Raw genomic sequence first — 23,174 nt, 5'->3', positions numbered from 1 at the left:
CAAGTAGGTGAAGTTTATTGGGACAGTTACATCAGGAATAAGTAACCGTTGTAGTCATATAGGAATCTTTAGTCCATTTCAATAAACTATATTTAGAAAAGGACTACATACTCGTAAAGCTGACCGACTCAATGGAACAGTAGGAGAAGTAGCAATACCGATAAAAGGCAACATTATCCATAATCTTAAATTTGGATCAGCCATTCCAGTCTTTGACTCTTGGAGTTGAATTAGGCAATATGTCGAGTTTCTTCGTGTCGGAGCACACGGTACCATGAACTCTCGCAGACTTAAAGTAGTGGGAGGCTTTCTTTCAATAAACAGTATTTTTCTACATCTCATGCGAAAACAATGCTCTGAATGTGAACCGTTACGTGTGTATTATATGAAGTCTCCTGAGTGAGCGCGCCAAGTTTCCTTAAATTACGGCGGATAGTGTAGCTGCAGTACAGTTTCAAAATGGCGTCTGTAGATGACGTAAATTACAAACAACGCGCCTTCATTGAATTTCTCACTGCAGAGAAAGAAACTGTGGGGAATATTCACAAACGCTTGTGCAAAGTCTATGGTGCATCTGCTGTCGATAGAAGCACAGTTAGTCGCTGGGCACGGAGAGTGGGATCATCAGAAAGTGATTCGGCGGAGCTCCACGATTTGCAGCGGATGGGAAGACCATCCACGGCTATCACACCTGACATACTGCAGCGAGCTGATATTGTCATTCGCGAGGATAGACGCATTACGACTCGGCAGTTGGCGCTGCATGTGTCAGTTAGCAAAAGAGGTTCGTATAGTGAAGCACTGGCCCCGGGCCAGCAGTACAAGGATTGGTACCGACACGGCATACACGAACTTGTTCCGCGTTGGAAGAAGGCTATAGAACGGGATGGAGATTACGTGGAAAGAATAGGGTGTGTAGATAAAACACCATTCTTTCGTGTGTGTTCAATAAAGCATTGCTGAATAAAAAAGATGCGAAGCATTACTTTCTGGACAACCCTCCTACTATCAACGGTGGGCGTGCACACGTGCCGGGGCAGTTGGGGTCCACATATAATGACAAAACAGATATATCTGTCATCACATTAATGGATAACAAATCGCTGACTGCTACGAATGACGTGTCGTTATCGCTTCTGTTAGAGGTAATACTAGCTTTCCCTGCACTGCAGTAAAGTCCATTTGACAAGCACTCCACAATACTCTAGGATCAGATCAGTATCACATATATAGAAAGATCATGTGTGAATATCGTTGCTGTCAATGTACACACCCCACAGCTGGAAGCAATGTTACGAAAGAAAATTGAGAACGTAATTACGAAATTTTATTGTACGAGATAAATGAGAATTTCAGCATTCACAAGGGAACTGATATGCAAGAAATGTTCGCTTCCGTAATCGAATGGATTGCTAATAGCAATATGCCCCCATACGGGGTAACAATAGGTACAAATGACCGGTAATTGTCTCGTGAAACAATGTTTAATCCACGCCTGTACCAAGAATAAGGTTAGTTGTCTCGCAGAATCGAATTACACGAAATTTGGACATTTTTTGCAGTACAATTTAACTAATGTAGCGAACAAAAAATTTCCCCAAAGTGAGCAGAAGCGGTAGGAGAGAGATCACCACCCGTGTACTCCGTTTACAGAAAGAGAATAGATTAATGTTTTAAAAAGTTACTAAACACAGCATCAACAGCACATACTGTAGCATGATCTGAAACTTGCCATCTGCCACACATTTTTGTAATGGTAAGATTCAACAGTGAAATACGGATGAGAGCTCCAATGTCACAAGTGAGGACGATGCATATTCTAATTCATATCAAACAATGTTCATGTTATCCCCTCGTCCTATTGATCGATAGCATTATCATCATGTCTATTAAAGACGTTTGAAAGAGTAGTTCAAAACAGGTTAGGATGGGGCATGGAGACGAATTATGTTTCTCATAACACTAAGTGATATTCTGGAAGAAGACAAGAGTATTCTTTATAATAGCGGGATTTGGATAATCGACATTCGACGGACGTTCATACGTAATTGTTTTCTGTCAGTAGAGTTTATTTCAACCTGATTAGCTCAAAATATTATGTGTAGCTCTAAGCCTTTGCTGTTATACAGAATATATGTAAAGTAGAACGTCAATACCACGTGGTATTGGATAGTCGGGAGTGGTCCCTTGTGGGTGCCATACAAATAGTGCAAGCATTCTGCTACGGCGTTATGTTAAATTTGCAAAAACTATCGCCTGAAGCCAAAATATATGAGCGTAGAAGAAATTAAATTTCAAATAGAGTTTATGTTCCATGAAACTCAGTCCATTGGTGAACATGGCCAAAAAAATCAGTGGAGTTACAAAAAAACAGTTTTTCTTAAATAAGTGGAGCATCATAGCTGCGATCGAAAAATGTTAAACGAGAGAGATGTAGGGCTTAAAAAGATTGGTCGGTTGCTTTTTTTGGAGTGTCGATTGGTTTTGTTACGATTGGAGACATATCGATAAAACCGTTAAAATCGCGTTAACATTGACGTTAAAATCCTATACTTCCTGTTTACGGTAAGTATAGCACTTGATATGTCGAGGAATCACCTGGATGGAAAATTAAAAAATATTATTTTTTTTCGAGATATATTGACTTTTTCAAAAGCAGGCGCAGTAGATCGAATGGCTCTACACCAACAGTTTTAGGATTATGTCTTTCGCAAAGAGCTTTGCCACCACGTTATTAAATAGTTTTTTTCGATTTCATTTATTGTAAGGATCTGAAACTGACTTCGAAAAACTTGGACTTGTGTTGGGAATTGTTTTCAATTAAGTATCTGAATTTTTATTTTATGAAAGTAACTTTTAAAGAAAGACACTGCCGACATTTTTTCACGAATTTAAAAAAAAAATGGTTCTACGACCTTCTAGATCCAAGATAACTTATTTTTTTTTTAATTTATGGATGCAGTCAACATTTTACAGCGATGCTCTTAATACCGAATTCTTACATTGTCAAGGATATAATATCAAAATACGTTTCACTGATTTTTAGCGTTAATAATTGACAAGGGAAACTCCCCATCGCATCCCCCTCAGATTTAGTGGTTGGTTGATTCGGGAGAGGGGGGCCAAACGGTGAGTTTATCGGCCCAATCGGATTAAGTAAGGATGGGGAAGGAAGTCGGCCGTGACCTGTCAACGGGACCATACCGGCATTTGCCTGGAGCGATTTAGGGAAATCCCGGAAAACCTAAATCAGGATGGTCGAATACGGGTTTGAATCGTTGTCTTCCCGAATGGAAGTTCAGTATGCTAACCACTTCGCCACCTCGCTCGGCCTACATTTAGTGGTAAAATTGCATGTCAAATACTGAACGTAGTTCAAGCATGAAAGCAGGAAGAAGGTGTACTGAACTGTGAAATACGAAGCAAAATAAGTACAGTGAAAATTCCAAGCTTAGGGTTTGCAGCATCGAGGGCACTGCAAACATTTTGGCGTCGTGGTTGAGTGGGCAAGGTGTTGGACTGCGAAACTGAAAATCGACGTTCAAATCTCCCTTTGCTCCATTTTGTTTTTCACAGACTTACGAACTTTCTGTCCGGTTATTGACCCGTCTGTTCTCCTTCTGTAGTCTTAACAATTGTCTTACTATACTGGTTATAGAAAATGAGCCATAAAACAAGAATTTATTACTATCGCAAGTAAATGTGATGACTAGTGAGAGCAGTCGATATGTCTTTTAGACCTCTCATAGTAATGAAAACAAAAAATTAATTGGTGTGAACTATGTTACAACAAAGAAATTCAAAAAGCAAAACTTCCAAAACGGAACGCAAGAGTCACAACATGTGGTGCGTGCGTCTGGAGGTCCCTTCGTTACACGTCGCTGTTGCAAACGGACCTTGCACCACAAGACAAATACACATACTTCAGTGACCGGACGGACAGTTAATAATTTTGTGAAAAAAAAGTGAGGCACAAGGGAGATATCAACACGTATCTACGAAGTTGCAATCCAAAACCGTGACCACGTAACCACAACGCTGTGGCCATCGAAATTCGCCCAATGTTGCACATCTTGAGCGTGGACCTTTGGCTGTTTCTATTTTGCTTCTTTTCCCACAGTTCAGTACACGTTGTTCCTGTTTTCATGTTTGATCTGTGTTCAGTTTTTACTGCAGTCCAGTGAGCTAAATCTGAGGACGTGTGGCGATGAATTTCTCTTGTAATTGAGTGACGCTTGCAACTGCAGAGTGTGTTAGCTGAAGCGAGTGGTGGCATGAGGGGAACCGGCATGTGCCCGCTTTGAAAATTGATTCAGAACGGCCGGCGCATGCATTGACTTCGTTATCTCGGCGCGCTCCATTGTTTTCTCCGGAACTAGAAAAGTCCAGAAAGACCCTTCGCCCGCCAGGGCCAGCACATAATACCTCAACTTTGTCTACAAGCGAACTATAAGGCAGAGTGGAATTTGTTTTGCAAATAAATTACGAAACAGTTATCAGTACATTATAAGATGTGCGTGAACTGCAAGTGACAAGACAATTTTTACAACTTTTGATGAGTGAAAATTTTTTCAAACATAGCTGTCAAGGATTTGGGGTTGATCTAAATAAAATCTGTTTAGACACGCACAATTTTCTGCAAGAATAAATCATGCTCTGATATTTACTACACAAAACTTCTCTATACGTTTATTTCATTATTTCACTCCGCTGCAAAACTCTACTCAATAGTATAGCCTGTTGTTATACATTGTTGAAGCAATAAGTTCAGAAAATATTTGTGTAGACAATTTTATTTTGGAAATATTTTTGGAAGACTTTTTTGTGTAGCACATATAACATGTGTGTTTGCCTCGCCCTGCTACCACTAATAAGTACAAACGGATGATTGTACGTGTTCCAGAAGCCGAGGCATCAAAGAATATACAGGCGCGGGGTGCTTGGAATAAGTTTCCGGAGCGAGTGCGTGTCGGTTCTCCTCACTTCACAGCCCGCTCGAGCAGGTACACTTCCCACTTGCCTAGCGCATCGCTGTAAAATGGTAACTGCGTCCTCTGTTTTTTTTTTTTAAGTTATCTCGCCTCCAGAAGGTCCTAGAACTCTTTTTAAATTCGTGAAAAAGTGTCAGTAGTTTCTTTCTTTTAGAGTTACTTTCATAAAATAAGAATTGAGACAGTTAATTAAAAAATCCTGCCCAACACAGATGCAAGTTCTTCGAAATCATTTCTAGATCCCTAAAATCAATAAAATCGCAGAAATTATTTAATAGTATGATAACAGAACTCCTTTCGAGGCAAATAAGCAGAACACCACTACTGTAGGGCCATCCGCTGAGAAGGTCTAGTCAGTTATCGAGAGGGCCTTTTCTCAAAATACCAGTACATCTACAAAAAATTAATGTTTTTCAAAGAGGTGTTTTTTACTTACCGCAAGCTATACTTACACTAAACATCGAGTATGGGAACGTCAATGTTAGCGAGATTTTTAACGTGTATGTTAACCAGATTTTCAACAGTTTATTGGATATGTATTGAAACGTAACAAATCAATTGATGTTTCTAGAAAAGCTACCGACAGGTCTTTTTAAGCCCTAAAACTTCCTAATTTAACATTTTAAGTGGGAGGCATACTTTTTTTACTAACAACTTTGCGGTTTCTTTGGACATGTTCGCCATTTGCATCAAGTTTCATGATACAGACTCCCTACTTACAATTTTATTTTGTATTTTTTTGTTTGAGGTAATAATTGTTGCAAGCACTTAACCAAAATATTTGGACTCTAAGGTACCTGCTGTGCATAGTACTGAATACTTCGCATATAGCGTAAGAATTTTACAATGAAGGAGCAAGAAATTCGATATCGAGGAGGGGCACATTTCAATATCACTTCACTCGTATATGCACTGGAGAAATGCGATCCACATCTGCAGATGACGTTTTCATTCTGGGAGGAGAACCACTAAGATGAAAATCTTGCCAAAAGATTCATCTTGAAACGAATCGCACACACGTAACTAGTTAACCTGAAACTTAAGAAGACCGCTGGTTAGAAAATTGATTTAATGGCAGGTCTTTTATGAAAATAGAAACAGGGATGCCAGATCTTACCAGAATTTCTACCCCGTTCACTTATTGATCTGAAAATATACTAACCTTCGACAATATCTTTCGCTATGAACATTCTCCGTACTTGAAGTCTGAACGAATGTTTTGATTAAACCTTATTAATAGACTTCATTTTCAAGGAATGGTGACCTTAATAAATGAAAATGAAATCGACCAGCACACTCAGTGGAACTGTGCCAAAATCTTAAAGGAAATGCATTTTTGCCGGCTGGAGCTCAATACAGAATTATCAGCTTGCGCTTCGAGGGTTTTTGGAGATGAAAAAGTTTCAATAAACATGAAAGAAAGGCAAATTTACCTCCTCGACATTGCTGTTCTTTTTCTCCCCATTTGTGCCGACGGACATCAAGACAGATTAAGGAAGACGGTTTGACCTGTTCAAAGAAACTTTCCTGGCACTAATGTGGAGAGGTTTTGGGAAATCTCACGAAACGTCAGTCCTGTTGTGTTCCACTTGTATCCTCCTTTCAGTAGTCACTAGGCTCTTGGATGTTGGATATTTGTCCTTTATGAAAAAGAGTAACTATTTAACGGTTTTTGATTATATCCGACCGCTCATTATATAATGAGTCTATGAGATGAATGTGGTCGTAATTCAGAAATAGCTACTACTAAGCAGAGAATCAGAAACCAAGTACCGCCCGCTTTTCCGTAGCTCTTGGAAAAGTCGCATAAGTACTGGCGACTCTGATTTGTCAGACTAGATTCTTATTTCTAATGGTGATTTCGTAGATTTACATACGAACAACAAAGTGCTTTCTATTCCGGGCTGTATCACATTTATCATTACATCACTCTCCTATCTTCTTTGCATTAACACGAGTGATTTTCCGAAAACTATCGCGTTTATTCCTAAACTCCACTCCCATTGCTATTTTACTACGCGAAAAAACCCATAACTTGGTTCAGTTGTCATATTTAGAGAGCGCTTCCAAGGTTTATTTCAAGTTTTGGCTTTGAGGATCTCCTCAGACATCGGGAACGGATATTCATCATTCTCTCAGAATATGTAGTTTAGTGGTAGAATCTATCTTTACGAGGGCAACGTTTGAGGAAAAATTAGTTACCCCGATATTGGAAATGCGTTGTTCCTAAAAGTTACGATCTCCCGGCTAGTTACTCATGAGCATTAGAGGAACGGTGGCTTGTATGGGCCACGTAAGACTAAATTTAAAGAAAACTGTAGTTATTGTAATGAAAAAAGGTACACCTACATAAAACCTTTATTTGATCGTTTGTTTTGGTTTAAAAGGCTTAAAAATGTTTGCTAACCAAACGGAATCCCGTAATAATTTTTCTAACACTTACAATTCCAGACGTTACTACAGTACTGAATAGCATGTGCAATACGTTGAAATAAAGCTTTTTAAATGTAAAGGGTGTTTTTGTGGTTCACAAATTGTTCATATATCGAAAGTGCAGAATAATACAGAAATTAAAGTAAAAACATACAACAGATACGAAAATGTTAGTGTGGGAGTTAACAGATTGGTTCTTCCATACAATGCAAATTAATGAAGCAATACTGGTGTAATTTTCAAAGTTTAAATCACGTTAAAAGAATACTTCCGCTGCCAAAGAATTAATATTCAACGCCCAAAGTCAGTGGCCAGCCCACAGATCTTTCACACTGATACAATTTTCCTCAAAATATTCCTCTCTTGTTAGTTTGAAAGACAGACTCTGAGGTATCACAGATGCCTACTGATTCTCTCCAACTGATTGTTATCTCCTTTGCAGAACAGTTGCAGGAACGTTAAAACGATCTGCAGCAGCTCTTTCCGTGATTTCGCATACCTAAAGACTTGAAAAGGCTTGTTTCATTGCTGTCTCGGGCCAGTCCCCTCGATCCTCAGTTGGCATTGTGCCCTAAAACTAAAAGAAAAGCTTAGTTATATGTCCCACACTACCCGACTAACATTGCACATTAAAATGTGGCTAGAAATGAGACTTCAGTGGGCGGGATTTCATCATTACAAAACAATCTGCATTAGACTACTTAAAAATTACTACTGGTATTATAATATTACTTCTTACCATCTTCAGTATAAATCAATGCTTAAAATTACACCGTTCATCAACTTCGACACAGAAAAACAAATAGAATTCATTTGTGACGTAAACTCAACACCTACACCACTCAAACTCCAGTACTTAGCGAATGGATGTATTCGCTTCATTCCACGCACTCCATGTGTGCTCTGTCCAAACGTGGCAAACCGAAGAAACACCAAGTGCCCCATACTTCCCGTCGACTCATAATAACCGCAGTTATCCTGTACCCTGTTACTGTGGACTAATGATGTTGAAACAAATAATATGTTCCCAAAATTTGCTGCCTACCCTGCCCGCCATATCGTTTAAGTCTATATACCCTTGTCTTTGATGAAAACTCGACATCGAGGAAAACGTATTTGGTTCTATTTCGTCAGATGTGTTCGAGCCGCTCACCTACTCCATACGCTCGTACCTTCGTTAACAGTCTGTAGCTGGGCACCGTGTCAAATGATTTTCGAAAATCTAGATGTATGGAACGCGGCTCTTGCACTTCATCCATAGTTCACAGTATATCATTTGAGAAACGGGCAGGCTGAGTTCCACACGAGCGTTGCTTTCTAAGACGTGCTGATTAGTGTACAGAAGCTTTTCCCTCTCAAGGAAATTTATTATATCCGACCCGAGACTATGTTCAAGAATTCAGCTGGAAAACGATGTTAAGGACATTGGTCCGTAATACGTGCTACCCTTCTTCCACGCAGGAGTCAGCTGTCCCATTTTCCAGTCGCTTGAGATTTTGCGCTGGACGAGAGATTTGCGATGAGTGCGTGCTATGCAAGGGCCCATAGTCGAAGAGTACTTCGTAAAACCGATTTGGGGTTTCATCCCGACCTGGAAAGTTATTTGTTTTCAACGCTTTCAGCTGTTTCTCTACGCCAGGGATGCCTATTACAAAGCCGATCCGGGAGTCTCTGCAGTGGTCAAACGATTGTATGTTTATGCGATTCTTCTGCATGAACGATTTCTTAAACGCGAAATTTAAGACTTCGTCTTTCCTTTTGCCATCTTCTGTCGTCATTTGTGCGTTCTCTTTTAAAGCTGACTGCAGAACGATTCTATTGGCACCAACATACATTTTGCGTAACGACTACGAAGATATGATACAAGAAATTAGTGCTCCTACGGAAGAGGAAATGAAATGACTAGTAGTGGTACAGCGTGCCCCCAGCCACGCACTGTAAAGTCATTCCAGAGTACGTATGTAGTTGTAAATGTAGATTTACGAATGCTATTAGACTCGTAACGTTTAGAAAAAGTAACACACACATACGTACTTACATAATCCGACGCAAATGAAAAGAAATAAATTTCATGTACTTGTACCATCCGGCGGTCCCATGAAGAAGTTTCCTCTGTTTTGTAAGCATTGACGTTAGGTATAAGGAATCTGTAAACCATCTGAAACATCTTACAAATCATGTATACCGTCTTTACTTAAATCAGAGTAATTTGAGAAACTTTCCGAACGATATGTAACAAACAGCAACAGGCGAGGCAACACATATGTACCTATCGTGGCGGGAAATGAACCTAATAGCATGAGAAGAACAGCTGCTTGTCACTAGTGTCTTGTGAGATATCAAATCAGTATTTCTTTTTCGATACAGCCTGAATATTTGTGGATCATGAAGCGGGGCCACAAGGCATAATAAACTGGCGGCCGTACAACATGGGGCGACCAGGTGCTTTGATAGGAAGGATGATGAGGTATATATGTGGAAATAAATCCAAAAGAAGTAGACTGATAAGTAATTATATTGTAACCGAACACAAATAAATGACTACTCAAACTCAAATAACTTTTTGTGACACTAAAACACCAAAACAGACAGATGTCATCATAATGTAGTTTATTCGACCGAATGGGGATATGTCACTATACAAATGATTAGCATTACAGACCCGTACATAAAATATGGTTGTGGAAATTCAGTACGAAGTAATGCCACCACGTGCTGCAATCTACTCTGTAACGAGGATTGTAGGCGCATCCATAAAGTATCAACTGTGGCTGCAGGAGTGCCTGATCGAACTAGTTGCCGACCAACCATATCCCAAACATGTTCGATAGGCGACATGTCAGGCGAACGGGCAGTCAGGAAAGTAGTAATACCAGTCGTTCTTCGAAGAAGTTTGCACATCCCTCACCATATGCGGCCGGGAGTTGTTCTGCTGAAATATCCCATGTGGAACGGCCTACACCGGCCGTTGTGGCCGAGCTGTTCTAGGCTCTTCAGTCCGGAACCGCGCCGGGATGGTTTCTTTGAAAGGGCACGGCCGATTTCCTTCCCCGTCCTTCCCTAACCCGATGAGTCCGATGACCTCACTGTCTGATCTCCTTCCCCAAACAACCCAACCCAACCCGGAACCGCGCTGCTGATACGGTCGCAGGTTCGAATCCTGCCTCGGGCATGGGTGTGTGTGGTGTCCTTAGGTTAGTTAGGTTTAAGTAGTTCTAAGTCTAAGGGACTGATGACCTCAGATGTTAAGTCCCATAGTGCTTAGAGCCATCAGAACCATCATCTGAACGATCTACAGGAGGGGCAATGATTCGGGCTGTGAAAATTCTCTGATGTAACAGTATCCCTTGAGATTGCCCTGAAGACGTACAAGGCGAAATAGAGTATTATAGGCTATGTCGCCCCAAACCATAACACTTAACGTTTGTCCGCTATTCCGCTCAACAGTACAGTCTGTCCGACTAAGCTTTCCAAGACGGCGTGGTACGCGTATGTGATCATCACTGAAGGACATGTTGAAGCGTGACTCTCCGGAAACACTGCATTTTGCCAGTAAGCATTCCAGTGTCGGCGTTCACGCGCCCATCCAGTCTGCGGCTTTGGCGGGCTCTGATCAAAGGAAACCGAGGCAGTGGCATGCGTGCCGAAAGTGCTGTACTAGGTGGAACGTTACGGAACGACACACGCGCTTCCCAGAGACCAGTCACTCTGCCCCTTTCGAACGCACTCACATGCCGGTATTCCACACTGTCATGTCGGCGAGGCGTAATGGTACTTGGTTACAATTTTCCACTTCGTATGACGGCTTCACATCGACTGAGGCTTGCGTAACACTGACCAGTACGGACGCACAAAGGAGGGCGCTGTTGGGTCCATGTGCACGCCACATCTGTGCCATTGAAATCTCTTGTTACGGTTCCAATGTTCTACACGTCCTCTTATCGTGACGTGTTGCAGACCACTGCTTTAGAGTGTATCACTTGACACAAATAGTACTGCATAAATAGAAAACTGAGATTCATGACAAGCAATCGTAAAATAACTCTCACATCCTATGATTTTTCAACACTGTTTGTCACTTAATGAGAGATTAACATACTTGAATTTACAGCACGACAAAGTGAAGCGATAATGTACGTAGCTCCCATTCAACTATGTATGAGTAACCTATGAGTTCCTATTTCACTACGTACAAACACACAGTCACTTTCGTGCTCCCGGAGTAATCGCAACCAAACGATGCCAATATAAACTTGCCACTGTAACAAAATTTTATCGCGGGGGGGGGGGGGGGGGGGTAAACTAACTTGGTTTCACCCAGTTCTTGGTTCAAACCAGAACTTCCACATCATGTCGTTCCACCACCAGACATAGGTAGCCTTATCTCCACATACGGCACCACCACCTAACATAAAGCAAAACTCAAAATACAGCATAAACAAGGATGACGAACAGCCTTTCAAAGAAGATTAACCTCACGGTCTGCGACCTGCGTACGAATACCACCGATCAAACACAAACTTTATCCACTAAGACGTACAGCTGTTTCGGTGACAATACAGAAACGTTGCTGCAGTGTTCATATAGAGCAATGGAAGCATACGATAACAGACTAGCGTAAGATATTGCGAACACAAATGTAGTGATGTACTAAAAGCAAAATATAATGGGAAGAAATGTAAGTGTGGAATGAACAGGCAACTTTTAATCGGCAGAAAATTTGTGCCCTTTACGGCACTGTTTGATGCTTATAAAACGGAACACAAATCAGTTATAAAATGTTGAAATTACTGGAACATACAGGGAACGTATGAGCCTAAATGCATTCCATCAGTATCGGTGATTAACAACATGATTTGGCATTCAAAGAAAATATGCTAAGATATTTACATCAGAAAATATTTTTCTAAGGGTTCCATGGAAACTACATAGGAAAACGTTTGTTTGTTGAAGAAAACCACAACACAGTACTTTTGTCCTGTTCGTCCAATTTAACTTGTCTGTTCTTATGATGACGTCTATCAGCAGCAACTAAACATTAAAACAAAATATAAAAGTTGAATAAAGTCATAAATACTGTAAGGTGTCAGGCAAATCCAACATCTTCCATGAAAACCCTGACATGATAAGCAAATCCAGTAGTATGTCACATAGCTCCGAATAAATCGTGACATTAAATTAACCAAATTAATGCGAGTAACGAGTGAGCAAATAGAATACCACAGACTAACACAAGAATGCCTAAATGCATGTCATACCTTCCCACCGTGAGACAGATGCAGTTCCGAGGGGAGAAACGAGAACAGAAGCCGAGAGCAGAGCAGTGTTAAGCTGAAGGCCCTACGACAAGGGACGGACACCCACGTCGCCAGCTAACTGCTAGGACCACACCCCAGCCGCAAGTTTTAGCGTGAGACTTTTTCGCATCTCTGTTACGTCAGGACCACCCCCCAGCCCATGTTAAAAGATAGAGCCTTCCAGAAGAACAGTATAGATCTTACGATAACGCTAAAAGGACCACACCAGCTGCAAATTTTAGCGTGAGACTTTTTCGCGTCTCTGTTACGTTAAAAACTTTAAAAACATTGCCCCACCACGAAAAGTATAACGTTTCTCATTGGATAGACAGAATTTTTGTAGGCGGAGCTTAAGGTTAACATTGAGACTCTGATTGGTCAGATGAAAACACAGCCAGATAGCTTTTTTAAACCAACTTCGGTAAATTGTAGCAAGGAGAAGTTAGGAGAGAGTTGCTTCCGAGACGGCGAAGTGAGTGGAGCTGCGCCGGCCGCAGCCCCCTGACGAACACCGACAAGGTAATGAACGCACTCGATGCCGCATAACAGCGTATAAAGCTTCACTCAGAACTGCAGAAGTCTCATCTGTTACACCCCCTTTTTGCGTAATACTAGTGTTGATCGTCAATTAAAGCTCATGGTGTTCACATTTGCCACTTGAAGTTAAAATTTGAAACGCGATGATTTTTCTGTTATATAGTTACTGAGAAGCCACATCAGCCACTGTAATTTACGACAAGTTAGATAAGTAATTAAAGATAACTGAGGGTCACTGTAGACCATTTTGATAGTTTTCTCTTTTGTGAAACTTAATTTAAAACATAGATTATAGATGTGATATGGCATAGATCATCCTTCGATCCATTGTAGAACTTGGAAACCCATTCAGGGAATATTCGTTCACATTTTTGTTGAACGCAGTTGGTTTTTACCATCCTGTATTAAAACATTTCCTTTTATCAATAGTTTAATTTATAAACGATGTTTTGTGAGTAGAATAAAATTTCCAATGGTAAACTTAACTGCTTTTTCGACGTTATTTTACCAGCTAACTAAAAAATAGGAAAGCCTTGAACCCCTTCCACTAAATTTAGTTAGTACTAAGATTCTTTTACAGGGAGTGCAGGGGAGCTGACGCTGAAATCATGAAGTATTTGGTTAAATCATCGCTAGTCTCACTGAAATCTTCTGAATTCTACATGTCACGTGTGGTCTCGCGTCATCTTACCAGCAACAGGTCCCAGGTTCAAACTAGTCAATTCCCTAAAAAAACACCCTCAGAGCGTCGTTGCGCGAAAGTGGTAGGGAGACACGATACAGAACAAACAGACACCACGCAGAATGTTAGAATACCTAACGTATTTTCGTAAGTTTTGTTGTTACTCGATAAATAAAGCCAGGTTATAGAGACTGTATTCGGGATCAATAATAATTTATAAAACAGTAATATTGGAAGCAAGCGTATGTGTTATCTAAAAATACCTTATACAGAAAACTTCTAAATATAACTTAGCAATTGTTGGATGCGAGCAGTGTGGCTTAACCTCGACTGAACGAGCAATGTCACCGTTTTTTAGCCGTGATTCCTAGAAACACCTTCCATGCGCAAAAATGGCCAAATGGGGTCACGGAAAAGTCTCTTAATAGGATAATGTAGCAGCAGGAACTCGATAATGGGTTGCGGCGCCCACCACTGCACGTAACTGATTCTGACAAGCAGCCTAATGCGTTACGGATTTTTGGCGAAACTCAGCTTCAATCCGTTTCTCCCATTTATTAAATGGCAGTCCGAAGCTAATGGGTCTAGTCATGATGGAACAGTAGTTTCGTATAAAATGAAATACAGATGGCACTCTTAGTATGTTCCGCTTCAAATCCGAAATGTCAACAGTATTTTTTCGATTATTATCTGCTCGCAGCTATGGCGAAAGCAGTACGTTTCACATATGTGCATATTTAGTTCATTACTATATATTAGGTCTTACATGTATTTATGCTACTTAAAATATTATAAATACTTGATAATACACAGGTCAAATGATTTTAAAGCAGCACTATACACAATGAAATAGCGTAAGCACATTTTTTGTCTTTTAAAAAATGTTGAAAAAGCAAGTTAAAATTTTAAAATTACCTATACAATAACTTTGCTTAAGCCCTTTTTTATTGTAGTGCAAGTATGGGTGACATCACAAATAACATTCACAGTTTAGTAATGGATGATGGGTGCTCGAAGTTTCAGTAAGTAGTGAACACTATAAGCGGAGCAGAAGTTACAATATGATTCATTTTTTGTGCAGAGTAAACTAGGAGGAAACATTGTTGAAAGCAGATGCTTACACTTGATTTGTTGCTAGCTGAGCACCTGGCGTTGCCTGGATGTGTCTTCATTCCAGTCTTCTATCTGCTTACCTCTCACATTCCATCTCCACCTTCCTGCCCTCTTTACCGTCTCATCCACCCTTCTCTCCCCCTTTCTCAACCCACACTCCTTGTCCATCTACTCCTGCCCCTCTCTCTGTCCATCACCTCCTGCCCTTCCCTCTGTCCATCTGTCCTTCTTCCCATTTGCTCATTCCCTATATGTCCATCTTCTGCTCCCCCTTCTAAGTCTACCTTCTCCTCTCCAGTCTATTTATAAATCTCCTCCTCCCTCTTTTCTCTGTCCGTTTCCTGTGCCCCTTAGTCCATCTCCTCCACCCAGTTACTCTTTGCACCTCCTCCACCCCACACTTCCTGCCCCTGTGTTCATCAACTCCTTCACTACCTCTGTGCCAATCTGCTGCTTCCCCCTCTTCTGACCATCTGCTCCATTCCCCTCTGTGCATACATTTCCAACATCCTTTCCATGTTCATCCTCACCTCCCCTCCTTCACTGTCCATCTCCTCTCCTTTCCTTTCTCTGTCCATATCCTCCGCCCCACTCTCCTTAAACCATCTCATCCTCCCTTTCTCTGCGCTTTTCACCCCACCCACTCTGTTGTCAATCTCTTCCTCTCCCAGTGTCCATCTTATCCTTCCCCCCTCTCCGTGGGTCAGTCTCCTTACACCCCCCCCCCCCAAATTCTCTCCTCTCCCTTCTGCAGCAGTAGGTTGCTGGGTCTTAACCCCAAAGTATATCGTTCTATACAGTAAGTAATATGTGAACCAAATTTGTTTAAATCGATTCATGGGTCGTGTGTGTTCAAGAATCTATGCATACATTTAACATCACATGTATGTTTCATAGGTTTCTGTATCGAAACTAGACCTACACTTTCGGTTCCACGCACTTATAAATTTATGACGTCATATATGCTGAACTTGGTGTTATAGAATGATATAATTTCGCAGTTACAACCAGTTGTTTCTGTGAATACTTCCTGCGAGATGTGTTGCAGAAAGAGTTAGTTGTAAACAAGTAATGAATTCAAATGTCATGCATAATGTACCAGTTTTTCGTGCATCTCGGTGTTTCTCACGCCTTAGCTCCTGAACTTTCTGTCGTACAATGAAAATTTTGCTGGTATATTCTGCGGTATATGTGAATGCTGTCTGAAAAAGGTGTTTGGAGGACAGAAAGAGTAAAGGACTAATAAACTGAATGGGCGTTCCTGATGCGAAAATTGACTGCACAAGCAGCGAGAATGTACTAAGCGATAAACTTTTTTCTGTCCAATATTTTATGGGAGTTGTCAGCAAGAAAGAGCTTCGTCACTAGTTTGAAGTTATATGTATTATTGGAATCCTATAAGTACTCTCATTCTCAAACACTGGATGAATATAGTCTGGCTATTTGCGTGTTGTCACCTATGCTACTTTTTCACCCACGTCTCCATCCCTTTGATAGGTAGGTAGTTATGTGGGGTCCTGCCCACTGGTCTCTTATAGGGTTCCTAAAGGAAGCTGCGTTCTCGGAATGCTATACAATAATTCAAGCAAATAACATTAGTAGTTTTAAAGCAGATTGACAATACTTAACTTTGAAATAACAATGGTGTCACAACTTATGAACGACATGCAAACAGTAATGTTCTACACTATAGACAATGTCCAAACAAGCAATGGATATGGATCACTAATAACAGCTATCGTAGCGTTCTCTGCAAAGCCGTGCTAATACTCTACGAATACTGTCCACTAATGTCCGGCTGTATTGTAAAACTACCTGTTGGAATCAGTGAGTAATACTAAAAGCACTCCAGTTACACATCGTAACACTGTGCCACAATAACATCCAAGCCTGGCACAGTGGCAAACGAACTACAAAAACTTCGACAGCTACCATTTTGTGGTGGCAAAGTGAGAACCATGATGTAGTGAGGTATACATGTACTTATGTTGTGTGCACATAGAAAGTTCTGTTGCAGACCTCTCCAGAAGCCTCTAGGCAATTTGAGATTGCCGCCCTTGACTGTGAGACTATTTACCATGATACAACAGGAGTTTAAATACGTTCTGTCAATTATTCATAACGCAGTATCTGGTTTCGGTGCCAATTGGATATATCATTCCTGCCAAAGCCTATGTGAAACATGCCATTCTGATGGTTCTAGGAATGAATTAAATCATATGTGTGCTTTATTTGGACAGGTGTGTAAACTGTTAGAGATTAGGAAGTGGAAAACCTTCCACTTTCACACCGAAGCTATCGGAAGTAGTAAAAGCATTCATTAAATCACTATACGAATACTATCCTGCTAACTGAATAAGACACATAATGACTGGGATCGTAATCTACCATATATTATTGTCTCCATATAACAGCAGAGTTCATGAGCTAACATGACACAGTCCATATAAGGTAGTGAATGGCCTTCCTATGTATTTTCCATCTGGAGTGGGTAAACCTCCTCTGGGTTTGATCTAAGGCATTGGTCGTCAAGTTGCAGCCCATGGGTCACATGCGGTCCCAATCAAGTATTTTTCCGGCACGCGGATCTGTGCCATGTTTTATAACAATATGCACTGGGAACTAACAGCTGTATTCATAAACGTCAACTAATTTTTAAAGCTTCTTAAGAGTGTAGCTTTCTGCTCAATAAGAAACAAAAATTCTTACGTAGAAAGTAACGTCTTAAGATGTGCCTCATTGTAATTGATATTGGTTGATTCGTCCCGTGACATAACTAAAGTTGGCTGCTTATTACAGGGCAGAAGGGTAAGTAGTGCGACCACTGTGGCGCTAGAGGATGTAAGGTGGGGAGTATTTTCTTGTTTTTCTTCCAGTGCTAACAACGCATTGGTGTATGTTGCTCGTACCGATCGTTTTTCATGGTATAAATTACAAATGGAAGGAACTTGGATTCGTGTATTCACGCTACAGAAACAGTCATCTTCAAGTACGGTACATATTCATAGCAACGATTATGAAATTAAATTAAGTCTGCTGTAATACTTGCAACAAGCAGAACAAAAATCGCATGCAAGACATTTAGTAAACGTATGTGATCCTGTATCATACTGCATAATGCATTTAAAATATAGGTACAGTTACTGTTATTAACATTTTGACTGCCAATCCCGTCAGTTGACGGGACGAGAAAATTTCGGTACACTGTCAACCCCTACAAGCGACGGGATACAAATTTTCACTCTGTTAACTACGGAACCACGTACATTGATTGGCTAGATGCATCTTAACTATGTTATGATGGGTAAGTAGTATCTAAAACGGCCATTTTCTGTATGAAGTCAAGGTGCTGAAGGGCGGCAGATGTTCGTTCAGTACTTAAGGCAAGGAAAGATATGACTTCTTGTCTTACGAACAACGAAAGCCTTCTTGAACTGCTCAAGATTTTGTTCATTGACAATTTATATGCCGTCATGTGAAACTTCGAACACGATACGCCTGTAATCGGCGTAAGTGTTAAACCTTTCAGAGATGTCTCGAGCAGAATTGTGTCAAACTTCAAGTAAGTATTACTCATTTTGATTTCGTAAAGCGTTCATTGAAACAATGTGTTCTTTTGTTATATATCTTCATTTTCTGAACCATTAAAATTTTTTTTATTTACTGTGGGCAAAGAGAAATTATCTGTAAGAATAGATACTGCGTACCAGGGCAGACAGTGAAAAATACCGATGTGACAGGAACATTGTTTCTAAAAAATTATCCTGTGTGGAAGATATGTTTAATAGTCTATACATGCAAGCCAACAGCATTAGTTTCAGGTGTTTGTAAAACATTGGTATCACAGTTAAGACGGTTAGATGTTGACTAGTGATTTAATAAAAAAATTTCAAGAACCATAATAATGGTCGTTATTCGAAGAAATGGCAAAGTTTAGGTGTTGGTTAATAATCTATACACACAGATAACAGAACACTTCGTGAGGTACACATGGTGTCACAAATATGAGGTTCCAGAGGGGGCATCAATCAAACAGAATACTCAACACGATGTGTTCCTAGTGGTACCGACATTTAGAAATCAGTACTTAGGGACCGTCGGCCAATTTATCGGTTGCTTAGAATAGATTGTGTATTGGGGGCCCATAACATACTAATATGAGTAGGTCTCTAATAACTGAACCGATTGTTACATATGTGGCACCGGCTCTTGAGAAAAAACGTTTGGCTACCACTGTCAAATGTTCAGGTGACGGCTTAAGATTAGGCGTAGGGCGCAGTAATATAGTTTCAAGACAGTGTCAAAGCAGCTTCAAAGAGGCAATAATAGACTGAAAACGTATCATTGAGAAGCTGTGTCACCTTTACTATCGTTACCGCAGGGGCTCCGCAGGACAAAAGTCACATTGCCAAGGGTACGAGGAAGAGAAAGAATATTCCGCCCCCCGTGCGGCCTAGGTACGTCTTATGTCCGGAGCACCCTCATGCACTGTGGTCACGAGATTAAACATGACTTATTGGTTCTGTCATCAACGCTTCACTACTGGTTCCTGGTTTTATTGGCTCTTCTTTTGTGACACTACCAGTTGACGAACGCCACCTTGGTGCATCGTGGTGTTGGTTGCTAGGCTGCCTCAGACAGCCGTTGCTTCTCTCTTTTCAGAAAAAAACTGCTGTGTTTGCTAATACCTTGGACCGTCAAGTTAAATTGTACATTCGCTTCCTATGCCTTGCAGATACGCCTGTAATTGGCGTAAGTGTTAAACCTCACAGAGGTGTCTCGAGCAGCAGTTCCCGCCTGTTGTCGAAGTAATTTCAGTTCCACTGTTTCATTATATGCATTTATCTCCAAAGGTTTGCCTCCTCTTAATTCCAAAACACCGCCGAGTTAACTAGTGTATACTGCTGTCAGTTTTAAAAGCCCCGCGCGGGCTGACGCTGTGTGAGACACCGCGTGTTGTCAGCTGGTGGGTGGAGCTTGTCCGGGAGATAACGCTACTGAAGTAATGGCCGCCGTTGGCATAGCCCCGCCCCTGTAAACGGTTATCACAACAGCTGCCGACTCCCATAACGACAGTCCGTCCGCTGCGTCTGGCCTCTTGGTTATGAGATGGCATTAGTCTTTTACTTTTTCGCTATGCCATTTATTGTTTAATCTCCTTACACGAATCGTTACTGGCAAAAATAGGGGACAATAGGGGACTATTCCTTTGCATTTACACTTACTAAAAATACACTGCGGTGAAGCTATAAGCATTTCGTTGCAGCATATTATTGTACTGCTGACTGCTGATAATCTTTCGGCGCTGGATCAGTAAACCAACTATCCACGTATAAGCAAACATAAGGTTGTTGAACTTAACTTAGTACTCCACAAGAAAGTTGTAATCTTTCCTTTGCTTGGATTCCTTTTATACAGGGTGTTACAAAAAGGCACGGCCAAACTTTCAGGAAACATTCCTCACACACAAAGAAAGAAAATATGTGATGTGGACATGTGTCCGGAAACGCTTCCTTTCCATGTTACAGCTCATTTTATTACTTCTCTTCAAATCACATTAATCATTGAATGGAAACACACAGCAACAAAACGTACCAGCGAGGCTTCAAACACTTTGTTACAGGAAATGTTCAAAATGTTCTCCGTTAGCGAGGATACATGCATCCACCCTCCGTCGCATGGAATCACTGATGCGCTGATGCAGCCTTGGAGGATGGCGTATTGTATCACAGCCGTCCACAATACGAGCACGAGGAGTCTCTACATTTGGTACCGGGGTTGCGTAGACAAGAGCTTTCAAATGGCCCCATAAATGAAAGTCAAGAAGGCGAGCGTGGAGGCCATGGAATTGGTCCGCCTCTACCAATCCATCGGTCACCGAATCTGTTGTTGAGAAGCGTACGAACACTTCGACTGAAATGTGCAGGAGCTCCATCGTGGATGAACCACATGTTGTGTCGTACATGTTCTAGCAGCACAGGTAGAGTATCCCCTATGAAATCATGATAACGTGCTCCATTGAGCGTAGGTGGAAGAAGATGGGGCTTAATCAAGACATCACCAACAATGTAGAGCAATGTAGAGCAATGAGTCGCATGTCAACACAAGCACCGAATTCAACATTACCTTCCTTCAATTCGGCCAACTGGCGGTGAATCGAGGAAGTACAGTACATACTGACGAAATTAAAATGAGCTCTGAAATGGAAATTAAGCGTTTCCGGACACATGTCCACATAACATGTTTTCTTTATTTGTGTGCGAGGAATGTTTCCTGAAAGTTTGGCCGCACCTTTTTGTGACACCCTGTATACGTTTTGTTCTGACTTCCGTGTTTTTATCATACCATCTGTATATTATAAACTAAAAGCAGATTAGTGTGTATGTTCTACAGGATCTGTAGATTCCCATGACTTGTTTGTAGGGAGTAGGGACAATTTATTAATATTTTTTTATTCTCAGTTTATTTCTGTGATACAGTCTGCTACGTGTTGAGAGACTGCTCTCACATCCTGTGCACTGTCCCGGCAAGTGATGCTGGGCTAAGCATGGTTCTTATAGTAAGGATTGCTGACTGGTGGATAATTTGGCAAACGTCACCTGCTACCATCACAAACGGAAGCTTAGGCAGAGGATGACGCGGGCAACGTAGGACGGCAGCGGAGACGATCCGCTCTCTCTTCTGCTGGTTCCTCATCCGACGATTTGACATCTCTCCTATAATCCACTACACACTTTGGTCGTAACGGTCCGCTCCAGACGCACGGTGTCTTCCCTAGATGCGCTTTATGAATCCCTAAAGGCGCAATAAATGTCACCAGGTTTTTACCAGATTTCCTCTGATACCGTTCGTAACTTATTCACCTTTAATGTCCACTTAAACAGCACTCCTATTTCCATTCTGCACACTTATATCGATACAGACAATTCGGGGAAGATCTTTGTGACAGAAGATGTGGCAAATGTTGTGTGCTATACTTTGGTACTTCTTGCTACCATATTATCGTTCAGCACATACATGGGTGATGAGCGTCCTCTCTTGAGGACTCCAGCATTTATATATGAGTTCAGATGCATCCCGTATTGACCGTTTTCTTATAAGACTGTCCAGAAACGAGTGACTGCAACCTTAGGTGGAGAAGATGAGACAGCAATGCCGGCTTGTGCCTCGAATCTCGATAGCTCGCTATAATTGTGCTGATAATGTCTTGCAAGAAAAGAAACGAAAACACTCGAGCAGTGGATACTATTTCCGTTTACACCACTAAGATAACGTTTTAATGAGTTCTCCAGTGTAGAAATATCCCACTGAGGAGAAAGTTATCGTAGGAATAGAAGGAGTTCTGGGCCTCATTGGAGCAGGAAATAAATGTGGGGACATCTGGCATCAGATTTGAATTATCGCATAATTATGTGGCGCTGTCAAACGCCATGAAAGGTACTAGGTTTCATTGGTTTAAAAAATGCAGCACCAAAAAAGCAAAGAATGCACGCCATTATAAGTAAATTTTCTAGAGAGTACAAGAAAACGCTGCCAGCAGGGTGCGGCTGGGAGTGGCAGGATGTCGACGTGGAACTCACGTGAGCTCACGTGAAGAAGTCGTTAGGCGAGGCAACGCACTGAGGATGAATATATATGGTCACACATGAGGCCCCACAGGGCGTCGGCAAGAAATGCCAACGTAGAAGGTGTACGCTGCCTGCCACACACATGCCGAGGCTGTTTTCCCCTACAGAGGAGTTATGTCAGACAGTTGTCACAAGAGGGATATCGGTACAAGTCAGTCCTGGGGTCAGGACAGCTGTAGTATTCGCTCTGGATCTGCTCGTGTTCGTATTACGCCGTGTACCTCCTTCCAAGGGAACTTGAGAGTAATAGTGAAATAGCATCCAGTTAATCATTCACTTTCTGCTTAGACGAGCATTACAGATTTTTCCCGTTCAATCTAGCCTTTGTTCGTAAGTTTTCCGACCAGGTTCCGCAGTTCTTTCAAAATATTCAGTTGGCCATCGCCACGTTAGCTAACTGGATGGATCTTTCTCAACCTGCCACGACATTAAGCGTCTGGACTGCTTGCCGAAAGCAACAAAGGTCAACAGGTCTTAAGACGGAAACAGGACC

This window comes from Schistocerca cancellata, chromosome 4, assembly GCF_023864275.1.
Source record: "Schistocerca cancellata isolate TAMUIC-IGC-003103 chromosome 4, iqSchCanc2.1, whole genome shotgun sequence".
Taxonomy (NCBI): domain Eukaryota; kingdom Metazoa; phylum Arthropoda; class Insecta; order Orthoptera; family Acrididae; genus Schistocerca; species Schistocerca cancellata.
This window is presented reverse-complemented; position numbering follows the sequence as displayed.